Below are 18,005 nucleotides of genomic sequence, written 5' to 3' on the forward strand. Positions count from 1 at the left end.
CTTTTCCATTCCTGAGTTACTTCACTTAGAATAACGGCCTCAAGTGACATCCAAGTTGCTGCAAAGGCCATTATTTTGTTTTGTTATATGGTTAGCAGTATTCCATGGTGTACATATACACCACATTTTCTTTATCCACTCGTTGGTTGATGGGCCTTTAGGTCAGTTCTATATTTTTGCAATTGCAAATTGTTCTACTATAAACTGGCATGTGCATGTGTCTTTTTCATATAATGACTTATTTTCCTTTAGGCAGAGATCCAGTAATGGAATTGCTGGATTTAATGGTAGTTTTACTTTTAGTTTTTTATGGAATCTCTATATTGTTTTCCATAGTGATAGTACTAGTTTTCATTTCCACCAGCAGTGTAAAAGCCTTCCCTTTTCACTACATCCATGTCAACATCTATTATTTTTTGACTCTTTGATTATGACCATTCTTGTAGGAGTAAGGTGACATCTCATTGTGGTTTTAATTTGTATTTCCCTGATAATTAGTGATTCTGACCATTTTATCATATGTTTGTTGGCTGCTTATATATCTTCTTTTGAGAATTTTCTATTCATATCCTTTGCTCACGTTTTGATGGGATTATTTGTTTTTTCTTGCTGATTTGCTTGAGTTCCTTGTAGATTCTGGATATTAGTCCTATGTTGGATGCACAGTTTGTGAATATTTTCTCCCACTCTGTGGGTTGTCTGTTCATTCTGCTGATTATTTCTTTTTACTGTGCAGAAACTTTTTAGTTTAGTTAGGTCTCATTCATTTATTTTTGTTTTTGTTGCATTTGCTTTGGGGTTCTTAGTCATATATTCTTTGCCCAAGCCAATGTCTAAAAGAGTTTTTCTGACATTATCTTCTAGCATTTTTATAGTATTATGTCTTAGATTTAAGTATGTGATCCATCTTGAATTTACCTTTGTATAAGGTGAGAGATGAGGATCCAGTTTCATTCTTCCACATGTGGCTTGCCAATTATCCATTTGTTCACCATTTGTTGAACAGGGTGGCCTTCCCCCACTTCATGTTTTTGCTTGTTTTGATGAAGATAAGTTGGTTGTAAGTATTTGATTTTATTTCTGGGTTCTTTATTCTGCTCCATTGGTCTACATTCCTATTTTTATACCAGTACCATGCTGGGTTACTATAGCCTTGCAGTTTAATTTGAAGTTGGGTAATGTGATACAGCCAGTATTGTTTTTTTGCTTAGTCTTGCTTTGCCTAGGCAGGCTCTTTTTTAGTTCCATATGAATTTCAGGATTGTTTTTTCTAGTTCTGTAAAAAATGATGATGATTTTTGATGGGATTTACATCAAATCTGTAGATTGCTTTTGGCAGTATAGACATTGTGACAACATTGATTCTGCCTCTCTGTGAGCATGGGATGTGTTTTGATTTGTTTGTGTCATCTATGACTTCTTTTAGCAATGTTTTGTAGCTTTCCTTGTAGAGATCTTTCACCTCCTTGCTTAGGTATATTTCTAAGTATTTTATTTCATTTTTGTAGCTGTTGTAAAAGGTACTGAGTTATTGATTTGAGTCTCAGCTTGGTCATTGTTGGTGTTTAGCAGTGCAACTGATTCATGTAGATTAATTTTGTGTCCTGAAACTTTTCATTTATCAGGTGTAGGACATTTTAGATGAGTCTTTAGCATTTTCTAGGTATATGATCATATCATCAATGAACTGTGATAGTTTGACTTCCTCTTTTCCAGTTTGGATATGCTTTATTTCTTTCTCTTGTGTGATTGCTCTGATTAGGACTTCCAGTACTATGTTGAATAGTAGGGTTGAAAACGGACATCCTTGTCTTATTTCAGTTCTCAGTGGGGATATTTTCAACTTTTCTCCATTCAGCATGATGCTGGCTTTTGTGACATCTGTTTCAAATGCTTGCTTGCTCTGTCTCTTCAAATTGTGTGGGGTATTTTTTTTTTCTTTTTGGTATGCCTTGTTATTTTTTCTTGATAGCAAGTCGTGATGTACTAGATAAAACAAATTGCTTTAAATGGGCCTTTAATAATGGTGGCAAGATGTGGGGAGAAGAAAAGCATTCTATAGTTCTATAATTATGTTTTAGGTTTTTTTCTTTTTTTGTGTGTGATCTTACGCCTTGGACTATGAACTTCACAAATATTTCTTAGGATTTTTCTTCCGCCTTAGGTAGCCACAATCATAAGGGCTAGTCTTTGGAAAAAAAGATATCTACCTGCATTGATTTAAGAATATTGGTGTTAAACAGAGAGTCTCCAAGTAAAGATGAAGCCCACCATGGGAATTTTTTCATCTTTGGAGAAATGTCACCTAGCTATTTTCTCAGAAATTCAGAGAAAGAAAAGATGATGTAGAGGAATAGGATCACCTTTTAAAGTCAGAAAATGAATGCTTCACAAAAAAAGAAAGCAAGAAAGAAAATGAATATTTCAGATATATGTAAGACCTGCTTAGATAACTTGGACAGGTCTGAGGAGGAGAACATTAGTGGAGGTTATTGTGAAGTAAGAGCCAAAGTGTCAAAAACCCAAACAAGTACATCGTGAATAATCATAAGTGAATCTTTCCTCTCAGAAGGTAGGGCCAGTATGTTTTTCGGAAAGAAATTCAGTGCTTCCTGGAGGCATAAAATATTACCTGAAGTTACATATCTAAGAATAGACTAGAAAGCAACTTTTTTCTGTAAGTGATAATTACAGCAATTGAAGAAGTACTAATATATTTTGTTCTAGAAGTCAAAGTAGCTTTCTTAGCAATCAGAAAAATCCAGAAAACAATGTTTTATATATATAGGTATATATATATTATATATATATATTTTTTAAGACGGAGTCTCGCTCTGTCCCCCAGGCCAGAGTGCAGTGGCACAATCTCGGCTCACTGCAAGCTCTCCCTCCCAGGTTCACGCCATTTCCTGCCTCAGCCTCCTGAGTAGCTGGGACTATAGGCGCCCGTCACCATGCCCGGCTAATATTTTGTATTTTTAGTAGAGACGGGGTTTCACCGTGTTAGCCAGGATGGTCTCGATCTCCTGACCTCGTGATCTGCCTGCCTCGGCCTCCAAAAGTGCTGGGATTACAGGTGTCAGCCACCATGCCCGGCTGTTTTATATATTTCTAAAGATATAGCTCACTAAATAATTTCTAGTCATCTGTGGATTACCTAGAGAAGACAGAAATTTCTTTGTGAGCATTCAGCAAGGCATCTCTAGATGGCAGGTACGGTGACAGGTGTACAAAATTTGCACATCAAATTATTTAGAAAGATAAATATGCTAGTCAAAAAATAATAATAATAAATAAAATCCAGGAGTTTGGGGTAAACTGCCAGTACTGAAGCCTTTTCTTAGATAGCTAATCCATTTCAGGTACCAGATTAGAAAAGACATTCTCTCTCCAGTTACTAAAGAAAGGGCAAAAATCTAGTAGTCCAAAGAAATGTAGCAGCACAGGCTATACTAAAATAAAAGTAATAAAAATAAGTGATCTGATCATCATCACTGAGAGACTAATTCAAGCCTAAGGGCCGTGCCCACCTAACTGGGCCCTTTGGACTTTCATGTATCTCAAATAAACATGGTTGTTAGGAACCTGAAACTGATGTAACACACTTTTTTGAATTGACAATGTGTCCACCTTGTTCTAGTGAACAAGATAGAAGACTGTTGAACAATGGAATATAACAGTTATCGGAAAAATTGAGGACTTAGGTGCAAACATTTTGAAACAAAACAAAACAAAAACAAACAGAAAAACCTCTGACAAGAACCAAAACCGCATGGTACAGTACAAAAACAGGCACACAGACCAATGGATCAGAATAGAGAGCCCAGAAATAAGGCCACACTCCTAAAACCATCTGATCTTTGACAAAGCTGACAATAGCAAGCAATGGGGAAAAGACTCCCCATTCAATAAATCATGCCGGGATAACTGTCTAGCCATACACAGAAGATTGAAGCTGGACCCCTTCCTTACACAGACCCAGAAATCAACTCAAGACAGATTAAAGACTTAAATGTAAACCCCGAAACTATAAAAACCCTGGAAGACAACCTAGGCAATACCATCCTGGACATAGAAACAGGAAAAGTTTTCATGACAAAGACACCAAAAGTAATCACAACAAAGTAAAAAATTGACAAGTGTGATCTAATTAAACTTAAGAGCTTCTGCACAGCAAAAGAAACTATCAACAGAGTGAATAGACCACATACAGAATGGGAGAAAATATTTGCAAACTATGCATCTGACAAAGGTCTACCATCCAGCACCTACAAGAAACTTACTTAAACAAATTTACAAGAGAAAACCAAACAACTCCATTAAAAAGTGGGCAAAGGACATGAATAGACACTTCTCAAGACATACATGTGGCCAATGATCATATGGAAAAAAAAAGCTCAATGTCACTGATCATTAGAAAAATACAAATTAAAATCACAATGAGATACCATTTCACACCAGTCAAAATGGCTATTATTAAAAAGTCAAAATATAACATCTTGGCGAGGTTGCAGAGAAAAGGGAATGCTTATGCACTGTGGGTGGGAGTAAATTGGTTCAAACATTGAGGAAAGCAGTATGCCGATTCCTCAAAACTAGTAGCAGAACTGTCATTTGACCCAACAATGCCATTGCTGAGTCTATACCCAGAGGAATATAAATCATTCTACCATAAAGACACATGTGTGTGCATGTTCACTGCAGCACTGTTCACAATAGCAATGACATGGAATCAATCTAAATGCCCATCAATGACAGATTGGATAAAGAAAATGTGGTACATATATACCATGGAATACCATGCAGCAATAAAAAGTTATGAGATCATGGGAACATCCATGTGGGAACATGGATGGAGCTGGAGGCTATTATCCTTAACAAACTAACACAAGAATAGAAAACTAAATACCACATGTTCTCACTTATAAATAGGAGCCAAACAATAACTTATTAATACAAAGAAGGAAACAACAGACACTGGGGTCTCCTTGAACAGGGAGGGTGGGAGAAGGGAGAGAAGCAGAAAAGATCACTATTGGGTACTGCGCTTAATACCTGGGTGATGAAATAAAACATACAACAAACCACCACGAGAGTTATTTACGTGTGTAACAACCTTCACATGTACTCCCCAAAAAATAAAAATTTAGAACAAAAGCATCTTCTTTTAACAAAGCACATCTCCAGAAGTTGGTGTCTTAGGTTAACAAACTACAAAAACATGTTTATAGGGAGAGAGAAAATAAAATCACATGATAAATTGGTAACAAGCATGAATAGTTTCTAGGGTACCCCCCAAGCAGGATTCCTGACAGTTGGACTTTATGGCCTTGTGTACTCTCCTCCCCTTAAGTGAAGGAGAAGCCTGTGATTTGCCTTAATCAGTATAACATTGCAAGGAATATGGAAGGTCACCTCCATAAGTAAGCTATTTTACACAATACTGTCTTGCTAGTCCACTTGTTCTAAATACTCTCTTTGCAGACTTGATAAAATAAATATTCAAGTTGGGGAAGCCCACATGGCAAGGAACTGCAAGTGGCCTCAAGAAACTGCAGCACCCTCTAGGACCCTCAGAAGGCAACTTTTCAGCCTCCAGCCAACAAAAACTAACTGCTCTCATTCCTGTGGTTACAAGAAAATAAATTCTGCCCAACAACCTGATGGAGCATGGAAGAAGATCCTTTCTTAGTAGAACTGCCAGATGAAAACTTAGCCTTGGCTGACTCTGATTACAGCCTAAGAGTGTACAGTAGAAACCAGCTAAGCAATAGCCAGACTCCACTTCACAGAGACTGCAGTAAGAAACGCATGTTGCTGTAAGTTGCTAAATTTGTGGTAAGTTGCTATACAACAATTAATAAAAAAAACTCTAAAATAACTATCCAGAAAAACTCAATTACAATCAGAAACATTGTCCCTACCTCCCATGATAACTTATTTGCAAATTACCGTGAAATAGAATTGTTTCCACAGGTGTAGAATGACCACTTTGAATATTCCTAAAGAATTACAGCATTAGTCAGTATTGATAGTACAAGTAAGAACGGGCTCTTCTGCAGCTATCGAAGAGAAAATATACTTTGCTTTCTTAGTTTGAGTTTTATAGAAGATGGTACAAACTGATTTTTGAAGTCTTCACATGGCAGCCAGTGGTAAAGAGATAGAAACTTTTATTTTCCTTTCTGTCTGAAAAGGCTCACTTCCAGGAATTCATTTGAGTGGTTGTCAGCTGGGTTAGTCTATCCTGTCCACCACCCATTTCTTGGAAGACATTATCTAACAGAGAAGAGATTTCCAAGTTCTTTCTGGATAAAATCTCAAAGTTTGGAGTTAATAGTTGCCATTTGCTATAGCAGTGAACTGTCTGACGTATACAGAGACTGTCTTCTCAAACTGCATTTTATCTAGCCTGATGGGAAATGCTTTCTATTTAGCTCTAAAATATAGTCATGCATTGTTTAACTATGGGGATATGTTCTGATAAATGCTTCGTTAGGTGATTTCGTCATTGTGTGAACATAATAGCGTGTACTTAACAAACCTAGATGGTGTAGCCTACAACACTCCTAGGGTATATAATATAACCTATTGCTCCTGGCTATAAACCTGTACATGTTACTGTATTGAATACTGTAGGTAATTCTAACCCAGTGGTATTTGTGTATCTAAACATAGAGAAGATACAGTAAAAATATGATATTATAATCTTATAAGACCATTATTGTTTATGCAGTCCATCATTGACCAAAATGTCACTAAGTGGCTCATGACCATAATTCTATGTTATTTGCAATGGAAAGTTTTCCAAACTCTGTTAATTATTTTATCAAGTCCCTCAAAAACTGGATCAAATGCCATTAGAAACTGTAATGATTTGTCATAAATTACCTTGCCTTCCTAACCCAAACCTTCTCAGTTTCCTATACTGCAGAATGTTGTTTTAAAAATGGACTGTGCTTTGTATGCTTTATTCACAATAGCAATTCCAGGTGCATATGAAGATAAAGGTGACTAATTATGTTGCTGCTTATTCTCAAGGAAGTAATTAGACATCATTAGGGTATTATTTTTTAAATTAGGGTTTGCTTTCATGTCGAATTTATATAGTGCTCTGTCTTTGTAGAAACATTCTTGAAACTCATTCGTTTGTTCAAAAAGAAAAATTAAATGTCATTATTAAGATCTACCTTTCTGAAAACATAGCCAACAGCAATTTGGTCTAAAATTTGTCAGCTTTGCACAAAAGGCAATTTGAACATTAGCAATCAGTCTTTCAAGGAGATTGCTATCTGCATACAAAGTTGTGGATTTACAAAGTCATGATATCATCATCCTCATAATGAGTATCAACAACAAATTCCTATCTTTTGTAAGTTGCTGGAGACATAAACTCCTTTAAGGTGCACACCCTAACCTCAAGGAGCATGTCTTTCTTGGATAGTTTCAGACAACATTTAAGACTTTGTTTTATGAAGGACATCTTACAACACTGCCCCTCATACTTGTGTATAAATAGAAAACAAATTCTTATCAAGAGCTTAAATATGTGGTCACTTATAAAACATGCGTGAGGGACACATTGTAGGTCCTTAAATTCTTTTCCAAAATAACACTCCTCATTTACCAAAGTGCCTGATATTTCAACACTGAAGGTTTCAATCTTCTGAAATCCTGATAAATGCATTTATACTCGAGACAATTTCTTTTTTTTAAAAACTTATCAACTTGTCCCTTTAAATGTATTACTCTTAAAATACTAATTTCTTCATCTGTGTAATAATGATATTATCTTGTCTAATTCTTAGACTTTTTGTAAGGATTAAATTAGTCTGTGTATAGCACTCAGAATAGTGTCTGGCAAATAATAAGTTCCCAATAAGTGTAAGATATTATTATTTTAGCTTTACTGTTGCTATTATGATCACTAGCTGCTACGGGATGAATGTGTCTTCTTCAAAATTCAGGCATTGAAACTTAATGGCCACCATTGTGGCCATTAAGTCCTGAGATCACAATAGCTATGTAACCAGAGAAAAATGAATTTATCTCCTTTTTTCTTTAATATTTGAAAAATGGGGAAAGTAACAAATCTACTAGTCATACGTTGTGAGAGATTATAAAAAATATAAGTGAAAATGCTTTGTAATGTAATTATGATGTACATATCACTTTCTATTCTTCTTCCTATATATGTGACAATTAGGGTATTTTCTATTATTGTTTTTGTCTATGAATAGGACATAAACAAATCTTGTATGATATCTTTTTAGTATTCTTTGTACAATTGAGATGTACTTTTGCATATTTGGAATCTATTTTGTGAAATTAATCTTTTTTTGCTTCATGGTTGAACATATATATATACACACATATATATACACACATATATACACACACACATATATATACACATATATACACAAACATATACACATATATATACACATATATACATATATACACACATATATACATATATACACACATATATACACATATACATACACATATATACACATATATACACACATATATATATATCCTTTTTTTTTTTTTGAGACAGAGTCACACTCTGTCCCCCAGGCTGGAGTGCAGTGGCGTGATCTCAGCTCACTGCAAGCTCCGCCTCCTGGGTTCACGCCATTCTCCTGCCTCAGCCTCCTGGGTAGCTGGAACCACAGGCACCCGCCACCATGCCCGGCTAATTTTTTGTATTTTTTTAGTAGAGACGGGGTTTCACCGTGTTAGCCAGGATGGTCTCGATCTCCTGACCTCATGATCCGCCTGCCTCGGCCTCCCAAAGTGCTGGGATTACAGGCGTGAGCCACCGCGCCCTGCCTATATATATATTTCTTAAAGTCAATCTTGCTTTTGCATGTGAAGTTTATTTGCCAGCACAGTTTCTCTGCTTCTACAGTTAAAACTCAATGATACATATTGTTTTTTGTTTGTTTGTTTTTGAGGCAGAGTCTCTCTCTGTCACCCAGGTTGGAGTGCAGTGGTGCGATCTCGGCTCACTGCAAGCTCTGCCTCCCGGGTTCACACTATTCTCCTGCCTCAGCCTCCCCAGTAGCTGGGACTACAGGCGCCCACTACTTAATTTTTTGTATTTTTAGTAAAGACGGGATTTCACCTTATTAGCCAGGATGGTCTCGATCTCCTGACCTCGTGATCTGCCCTCCTCGTCCTCCCAAAGTGTTGGGATACAGGCATGAGCCACTGCACCCAGCCACGTATTGTTATTTTATAGAACATGTAGCATTTTTTTTTTCTGGCTTTTGAAACTGAGTCTTGCTCTGTCTCCTAGGCTGGAGTGCAGTGGCACAATCTTGGCTCATTGGAACCTCCGCCTCTTGGCCTCAAGCAATTCTCCTGCCTCAGCCTCCTGATTAGCTAGGATTACAGGCTGTGCCACCACGCCCAGCTAATTTTTGTATTTTTAGTAAACGTGGTTTTACCATGTTGGCCAGGCTGATCTTGAACTCCTGACCTCAAGTGATCCACATGCCTCTGCCTCCCAAAGTGTTGGGATTACAGACGTGAGCCACGGTGTCCAGCAGAAATTTCTTTAAATTTCTTCTGGATCCGCTGATCAGCTGATTTTCAAGTGAGTTTTGTCGTTTCATGCTTACATTATAATTATTTAAGTTATATATTAGCAAGTTTCACACCTGAAAGGTTTAGAATAACTTGTTTCGTTTTCAATACTGAATGCAGTTTATTAGTAGAAAAGACCACAGACTTTGAGTCGTAAGATTAGGTGACAGTAGTAACTGAGTTCTTACATGCTAGCCAGTAAAAACCAAACAACAAAACAAAACCTCTCTAAGCCTCTTCTCTTTATGTGTAAAGTCATAAACGTGTCACACAATTTTTTTTAACTTTGTCAGCGTCTGTCCCTATTTCAATGTATTATAATCTCATGTCTATCACCATCAATGATTATACCCAATGCATATTTTTATTTCTCAGGATCTAGGACTTACACATTGCACTTTCAACCTCTCACCACTATCTGCTTCTTGAAAATCCTCTCTGATAGTACCATCTTGTATGTTTATTCACTGTGGTTTTTTCCTTTTTTTTTTAGCTTTTCATTTCAAATTTTGTGGATACATAGTAAGTATATATATTTATGGAGTTTCTATAGCTTTACTGAGTATACCTCAGAAAAGTCTCTTGAAAATTTTACCTTCTTTCTTGACCTATAGTCATAGCTATAGTCTTTATTGTATCAGAAAAAGGTTATTGTAATAGTCTCAATAATCTTTTAGTGCCTAGTCTTTACTCCTTTCACTGGAAGAAATGTTTGATATATTATTTTGAAAAGCAAAGATAATCCCTTTTCCTCCCTATTTAACTACTTTTGTCATTTTAAATAGGAAGTTGATTATCTTCATTTGGGAGTAAACTGCTAGCCCCTTGTTTTGGAGTGTTAGATACTTAAGATTTGTTGTTCCTAAAAAGTTACAAAAAAAAAAAAATTCACTGTTAAGGAGATAATAACATATATTACATTTACATTTTAAAACATAAAATGCATAATTTTTACAAACTAATTTAGATTCTAGGACTCAGATGGCCTGCCTGTGCAGCTTGTATTATGATAAAGTATGTTTGTAGAATAGGAGGGGGAAACGGAAAAGAAGGGAAGTGGGTAAGCAGGAGGGGTGGGGCAGGGGAAGGGAAACAGGAAAGAAGGAAGACAAAAAGGTAAAAATCGTTCTATTGGTCTAATGCCAAGTAAATCCCTGATCTTCTCTATATTACAGTGAATGAGAAAATCTGACTCATTCCTTGAGGTTAACAGCATACTGAGGCATTGTTGTTAAATAACATTTATTGAATATCACGGAGCAACAAAATTCAATAATACTTATATTTTGAAAGCACATATGTGATTTTCAAGTAATATAACAAAGAACAAAGAGCTGGCTAACAGTTATATTATTAATACATATATTAAGAAAGATAAGTAAACGTGTTAGAAAAAGCAGACAATAACTTGACACACTGTATCAAGATGGGTTAATTAGTAAAACATTTTGAAAGGAAGATTAATTGTCACTATTATACCAAAAACACAATATCCTTTGATATCCTGAAATGTGAAAAATGGTGTAGTGTTCTACTTGGATAAGGTCTATTCTGAAAAAAAATTAAATCAGATTTGCTGAGTTTTCAGAAGCAAGACTTTTCCTTGAAGGGTAAATGAAAACAGCTTCCTAACTTAAGATCTTAGATACTATTAGTCCCAATAAAGTTGGTGATTTCTTCTGGGAGGGTTTAATCAGTTTGTTGTGACATGGTACCAGCAACTCAATTCTATAAAACAATTGTGATTGATTACTGCTTTTCCATGAATTGGCCAGAAGGGAGCCTGAGAAAATCACTTCCACAGGCTGCCTTGCAAAGTGCAACTTCTGAAAATGATGGTGTTCTGAATTTGAACTATATTTTTTGTCTCATAACCATTCATAAAAATATCTTTCATTAGCCATTTTCTTTATTTTCTAAAGAGAAAATATCATTGATGGTTACAGTGCTAGAAGTTGCAGCAATTAACTAACTGCAATGACAGGTGGTGAGGTTAAGCCTCTTTGTCAAACACTGAGCTAGTTATATATTGACACCTTCTGACCGGAACACAGTGGGTATGCTCAGAAGGCCACTTCCATGTCTATTAACACGCCATGGTCATCCAGAGGTTTTCTAAGCCAACAATCAGTGACCAAACTGAGACTAGGACTGGCTATTTATAAGTGAGATGAAGGTATTCTGAATAAAATGTGTCTCTTCCTGTTTTATTTTGCTCTTACTACCATTATCACTTTTATATACAAGGCATAAAATATCTTGCTTTTGCTGCTTCCTACATCATTATACATAGAAGTATACACTTTCAGGGACGTTTTTATACAAGGTAGTGAAGCAGAGTGGGTATTCATTATTACTTAGGAGGAAAAACACGAATTTATTACCTCTTAGAAAAAGCTGAATTAGGCATGGCACTTACAGCTCTTGTCTAGACAGGGACATCTTATCCCACATATCCACTGGGATTGAACAGTTATGTGGGATCATTTTGAATAGGGAGGCAATATATACAATCTTGAGAGAGCTGCTTTGCTAGAGAAGCAGCTTTACCTATCCTTTCTACATACTGTGTTGTTTAAAAATTACATATTGTATATATTATGTTTGCCCAGTTATGTACATTCATTCTGAGTCCTCAGAATAATCTTAATCATTTTATTTTCTGTAAAACTAGGTAAGATGGAAAATTTATCTATCATTGCCCACAAAAGGAGATTACAGAACTTCAATGTAAGAAAAGTTCTCTATGTTAAGGTATGATCCAATTAACTTTGAAAAAGTGACTTTAAAATATTTGGCTAGATCAGCTTTAGGCTCAAATGAGGTAGGCGAATACCTTTGTGGTTTAAGTTAGTGTAACTGAAATAGGCATTTTTGCCCCAATGTCTTCTTTTTTTCTCTATTTTCCTTGTCTGGTGCCTTCCATTAAACGATAAATTTCACAGAAAAAAAAACATAAAAAATTCAAACCTATATAAATCATTAACACTTTATATTAGTTTATTAAGCTAGCTCCATTATTTTTAAGATCACTAGTGATTTTATAGAGGAGTTGGAGAAAAGGCCAGAGGTGGATTAAGAAAATGTCTGGAGCCCAAGTAGAGAGCCAGTGGGAACAATCTGGAGAACTAGTGCAAGGAACAACTGGGAGCCTGATAGAAAGGACCAGAAAACACAAGGCTAGGCACATGCACAAATTTGAAAGGGTGGGTTCTAGATACATTTTGCCTTTAAAGCTCTCATGAGCCATATTTTCTGGATTCACTGATTTTTGAGAGAGAGTAATCAAGCAAAGGAATGTGAGGATGACTTGATCATTTATGCTTTGCAGTATCTTTTTTCTTATTAAATCCACTGAAGTTAATATGTGAAGAAGATAGTACTACCTAAAATATAATAATTAAGCTGTCACAGCTCTTCCATTGTGAAGTACATTTGACAATGTCATGGATTAGATTAATTATAGACCATTTAAATGATACTGTTTTGAACTTAAGCAAAAACATTTGTTATACTTCAGAGCACTTTAATAGGGTTTTTGAATACCTCATTATAATTTTTTCACTGGATTCTTTCAACAGCAAAATATTCGAAAAATCTTTAACTTTGTTGACTATCAATGTCTACTTCATTGACTGTCATTGTTTTCCAATGCATTTGATAAACATTAAAATAATAACAAATAATATATATTTAAAATTTGAATCACTAAGTAATTAATTTATCTCATAAAACTCAAAGAAAATCCAAATGTATCTCTTCCTAATAGATATGCCCATTGTAACATCTTGCAACATCGGTGCAGTTTATGAATGTTTCCAAAACAAAGACTCTCAAGAGGCATAGTAGAAGGTTTGCACTGGGGTTTAGTTGAGAGAAACACCTGAAATTGCCTTCCAAATAACTTTATAACAAAATGTAATGTTTGTTTCAAAACTTTAACCTTGTATAAAAGTCTAAAGAAGTCTAGTAAGTGATAAGTCCTTGTAAGATCCAAAATGCTAAGACTGTATTGAGTGATAGCTTCAAGTTAAGCAGAATATGTTTCCTATTTTAATTGAAAATCTTGTTTACCTGTGCTTAATTTGCTTATTTTTAGTGGAACTTAAAGTTTGAATTCCAGAGCCTGAATTAATTTTGATTTCTGTAGTCCTTTAGAAACAGTTACTAAATATATGACAAGTCATTTAAAATATAAGCTAATGTGTCTTTGGCATTTCTCAGAACATTTTAATTACATTTCATTAATTCAGAATAACCACACATTTGAATTTGCCTAAATATGAAAAGGATGAAACCTTAGGTGGTTTTATGGATCATTAAATTCAACATGAAATTATATAGCTGTAGCTAACTAGTTCTTTAAATTTTTACTATTAATATACGCATAGATGCTAGGATGCTTAGAGAAATAGCATTGCTACATCATGTGTTAAAAGCAAACTACATTTGTATCAAAGAAAATACAAATCTAAAACACGACTACTGTTATATACCCAGATCATTTTTAATGATTCATCATTGGGAACAATAATCTTTAAAGTATTACATATTAAAGAAGATATCTTTGAATAAATTTGATGCAATAATTATAAAATCACAAAATGTAAAACTTCTGTTACTTTGGGACCTGTCCATCGAATTTCAAAGTGGGCAAAATATTTTACCCATCTTCATTCCTCCTGCTAGGAGTCAGATATGACGGCTGGAGCTCTAGCAGTATTTTGGACCATGTGCTGATCTCAGGTGAAGATGGATGTGAGAATGATACAACAGAGGGGGGCTTAGGTCACTGATGCTATGAAGCCATCAGACCAGCCCTCAATTATCTTCCTTCAGGGTCTTTTATTTGTGAGAAAATTAAATTTTTATGTTATTGAAGCCACAATTACTGTCCTATCTATAGCTAAACTTACTTTTACATGATTCAAACATTTCACATTATTTGACCTTGATTTATACGTGTTATTTCTGTTTGACAATTCCACCTAGCATATGAAAAAGCCTTGATTTTAATTGTCATATGTTATTCATCTTGATTGTACTGGCAGCAACATTTCCATGACCTTTTCACTTTTGACAGCCAAACCAATCACTCTTTTTGTTTCCATTATTTGTTTACTAAATAATGGAAGAGAAATGCTACCAAGACCCAGAATAGGGTCGGGGTGAGAATGGAGAGTATGGGAACAAAGGGATGGATGGTGACTATTCTGAGAGTGAGCAATAATTCAGCAGAAAAATACATCTGGTAGAATTGTTGTGGGTGAGGAAACATATGTCACTTCTCAAGCAGAATGCTAACTTGTGGGTTCCTTTCTCGGCATTGCCTAAAGTTCGTCTGCTGAACCAAGGATGACAGTAAGACAGCAATGGAAGACAAGGCATTTCCAAAGCCCTGAAGCATCAGATTGGCATCTGTGTTACTAGTTCTACTGTATAATATATATTTGAGTTCAAAGTTACCATATCTTTATTTTAATTTATATGTCTTTGGACACTTATTTTTGTGTTTGCTTTTTGCAAGCATATAAAGTAGAAAACTAATTCTCATTAATTACAGTGTGGGAAAGAAGTAATGCATTGAGACTGGTGCCCAGGACAGAGGTAAGGGTAAGGAGCCCTTCATGGCTCCTAAATTACAGATTATATATTTAATTTACTAACCACTAGAACAGTTTTAGCAAGAATGATAATTTTTTTTTAGTTTGTTATCTTCGGAGAAAGTCTCCATCACTATATTTTGTAAGTTAAAAGCTTGTCAAGGATACTCTGTTACAAGAACTCATTTTTATAAGCATTACCCTAAACATAAATGATGCACAGGGGATTTGGGTGCATAGAAACAATTTTGGCCTTCCCAGAGATTTAAAAAATTTATTCATTTATTCTTTCTTATGCTACATATAGTTTTAAGAAATTATTCCAACAACACGGCTGGAAAATGGCACATGGACAAAGCAGAGCTCTTCCTTGAGATGCTTCACAATGTGTTAAGGGAAGTTATACACAGGGGAAACATTCTTCTAATTATAATCTATTTTCCACAGCAGAACTATAATGCAAATCAAAAATCAGAAGAGATTTTAATTGTGCTACTTGTTTACATGGCTGCTGATAGAGCCAGCTCTTTGGTATAAGACTATATAATTTCCACATGGTGATACAGGGTTAGGAATAAACTACTCAGGTAAGGTCAGAAAAGTTTTATTAAAATATGGTATTAGACTTTGAGTTTTGTGGAAAAATAAGCAAGTAGGAAAGACCCAATAGGGTAGGAGGGGAGCCAAATATTTAAATGAGAGAGAAAAATTGGTAAACATAGTATTATAGAGGAAAGAAAATATGACATCAAATTTAAGGAATTTTGGCTTAAAAAGAAAAGCAAAGTAAAATGAAGAGAGAAACAGGGAACATTACTGTCTCTAAAATTGAAAGAAAACAGAAGAGCTATGTATAGAGATGATTAGGTGATTTGGTTGTTAACACACAGGAATTACAGACCCTCATCTGTTATTTCCCGTCTGTAAAGGAATAAGTAAAATAATATGCTGAGAGGGGGTGTTTAAGATAGATGTATAGCTTGATATTGCTCTCTATACTTCACTATATCTGCTAATGGTAATAAAAGGAGATGAGCAAGACACAAATAGTTCTCTGAGCCATATTGATACCTCGGTTGAGATTGGAATTTAATATACATTTATTGAAACTCCACTGCTCAGACGGTTCTTTAATTTCACTTGGAGACTGCTTTGCTGAAAAGGAGAAATATAATTATAGAATATACTCAAATTTTGGAATTTTAGAAAGGGTACATGTGGAACTTGACATATTGAAGGAGTTGAGAGAAAAAATATGGGAAATTCAAGTAAAAAATGAGGGTGGGAAGGTCCAGAAATAATTTATAAATATCTGCGCATGGGTTGGTGGTGAATTGAGGTGGTGTATTAGCCAAAAAAAAGATGAAAGTGGGTATTAAGAGATTTAAGGACTTGATAAAGTAGCAGATCAAGATTATTGGGAATGAAAGCATGAGACAAATAGGGAGATAAGTAGTTGTGGTCAGAATTCTAGTCTATAGATGTTTGCAAAGAAAACACTAATCTGAGGTATTAACAAATTAGAGTAGACATAAAAATCATTGGAGCTTCGAAGTGCGAGGGACTAAAAGACTGAGTTATGTTGAGTTTATATTTAGATAACTTCAGACTTATTCAACACATTTTTTGTTAAAATGTGATAGAAACAATTTTGAGAACCAGGAGGCAATATTGAGAAAAAATTGACACAACATTTTTAAGCAGGGGCCGTAGTGAAATACTCATCCACAAAACAAGTAAAATGTTAATGTAATTTTAGTTAGTAAATCTATCAGGGCAAGGACAGTAGAGCAGCCAGGAGAATTTCCTCAATATCCAGAGAAAGCATATCTGCAAAGGAAGCATTTGGGAAGAGAACTTAATGAAATTAAAAATAATAAAACATATGACTATTTTGGAGTAAGAACGTTCATGATCATGGCAATAGCAAGCACAAAGCACAGGGACAGGCGTGTTTGGTGTCTTAAAAGAACAGACCAAAAACAGATGAAAACATGGAAAGCTGATCCAGCATTATGGGTTGATAAGAATAACAATAACTTGGACTCAGCCCATGATATTAATAATTTTGTTTGACTCCCACACTAACCACAGTAATAAAAAGGAGGTACGTGATCAATGATACATGACAGTGCAATTGGACACAGCTCCTTGGTACCATATGCATTCATCACTGGCATATGTCCAAAATTCTAGGTCTTCAGTGATCCATGTCTGTGGAAGAATCCACCAGGTCAGAAGGACCCATAACATTGGCTTTATTGCTTTTTACACACACTTAGAGTAAGCAAGTAGAAGGAAGAACAAGGGGATCGGGCACAGCAGCACAAGTTGTCTAGCCCTAAATTTCATATTCTAGAATCTCCATTTCTCGCTACACCATATTTTTTTTAACACAGTTAGTTTTCCATTTCATTTTATCTTTCATCATTGGGCCTACTCACAATTTCAGTACAGAAAATGTAGCTATTATATTAAATTTTCTAGGACATAGTAAGAGTTTTATTGTAAATATTAAGAAAAACCATTGAAGTGTTGAGAAAAGAGGAGTGAGAATATAATTTGTCATATAAATGAATGGGGTAGAGGACAGAAAGAAGGCTATAGGAAAACTGATTAGTAAGGTATAATAAAAGCCAATGTATTAGAAGGAGATGCTGGCCTGAGTAATTGCAATAGAATAAGTGAGATGGGATGAGATTTGTATAGTATTGTATATTTTAAAATGTTTTAAATCAGTGATCCCTCAAACTTTTTGGCACCAGTGTGGGGAGGGATGATTTGGGGCTAAAACTGTTCCAC

Source organism: Pongo abelii, chromosome 14, assembly GCF_028885655.2.
Source record: "Pongo abelii isolate AG06213 chromosome 14, NHGRI_mPonAbe1-v2.0_pri, whole genome shotgun sequence".
Lineage (NCBI taxonomy): Eukaryota > Metazoa > Chordata > Mammalia > Primates > Hominidae > Pongo > Pongo abelii.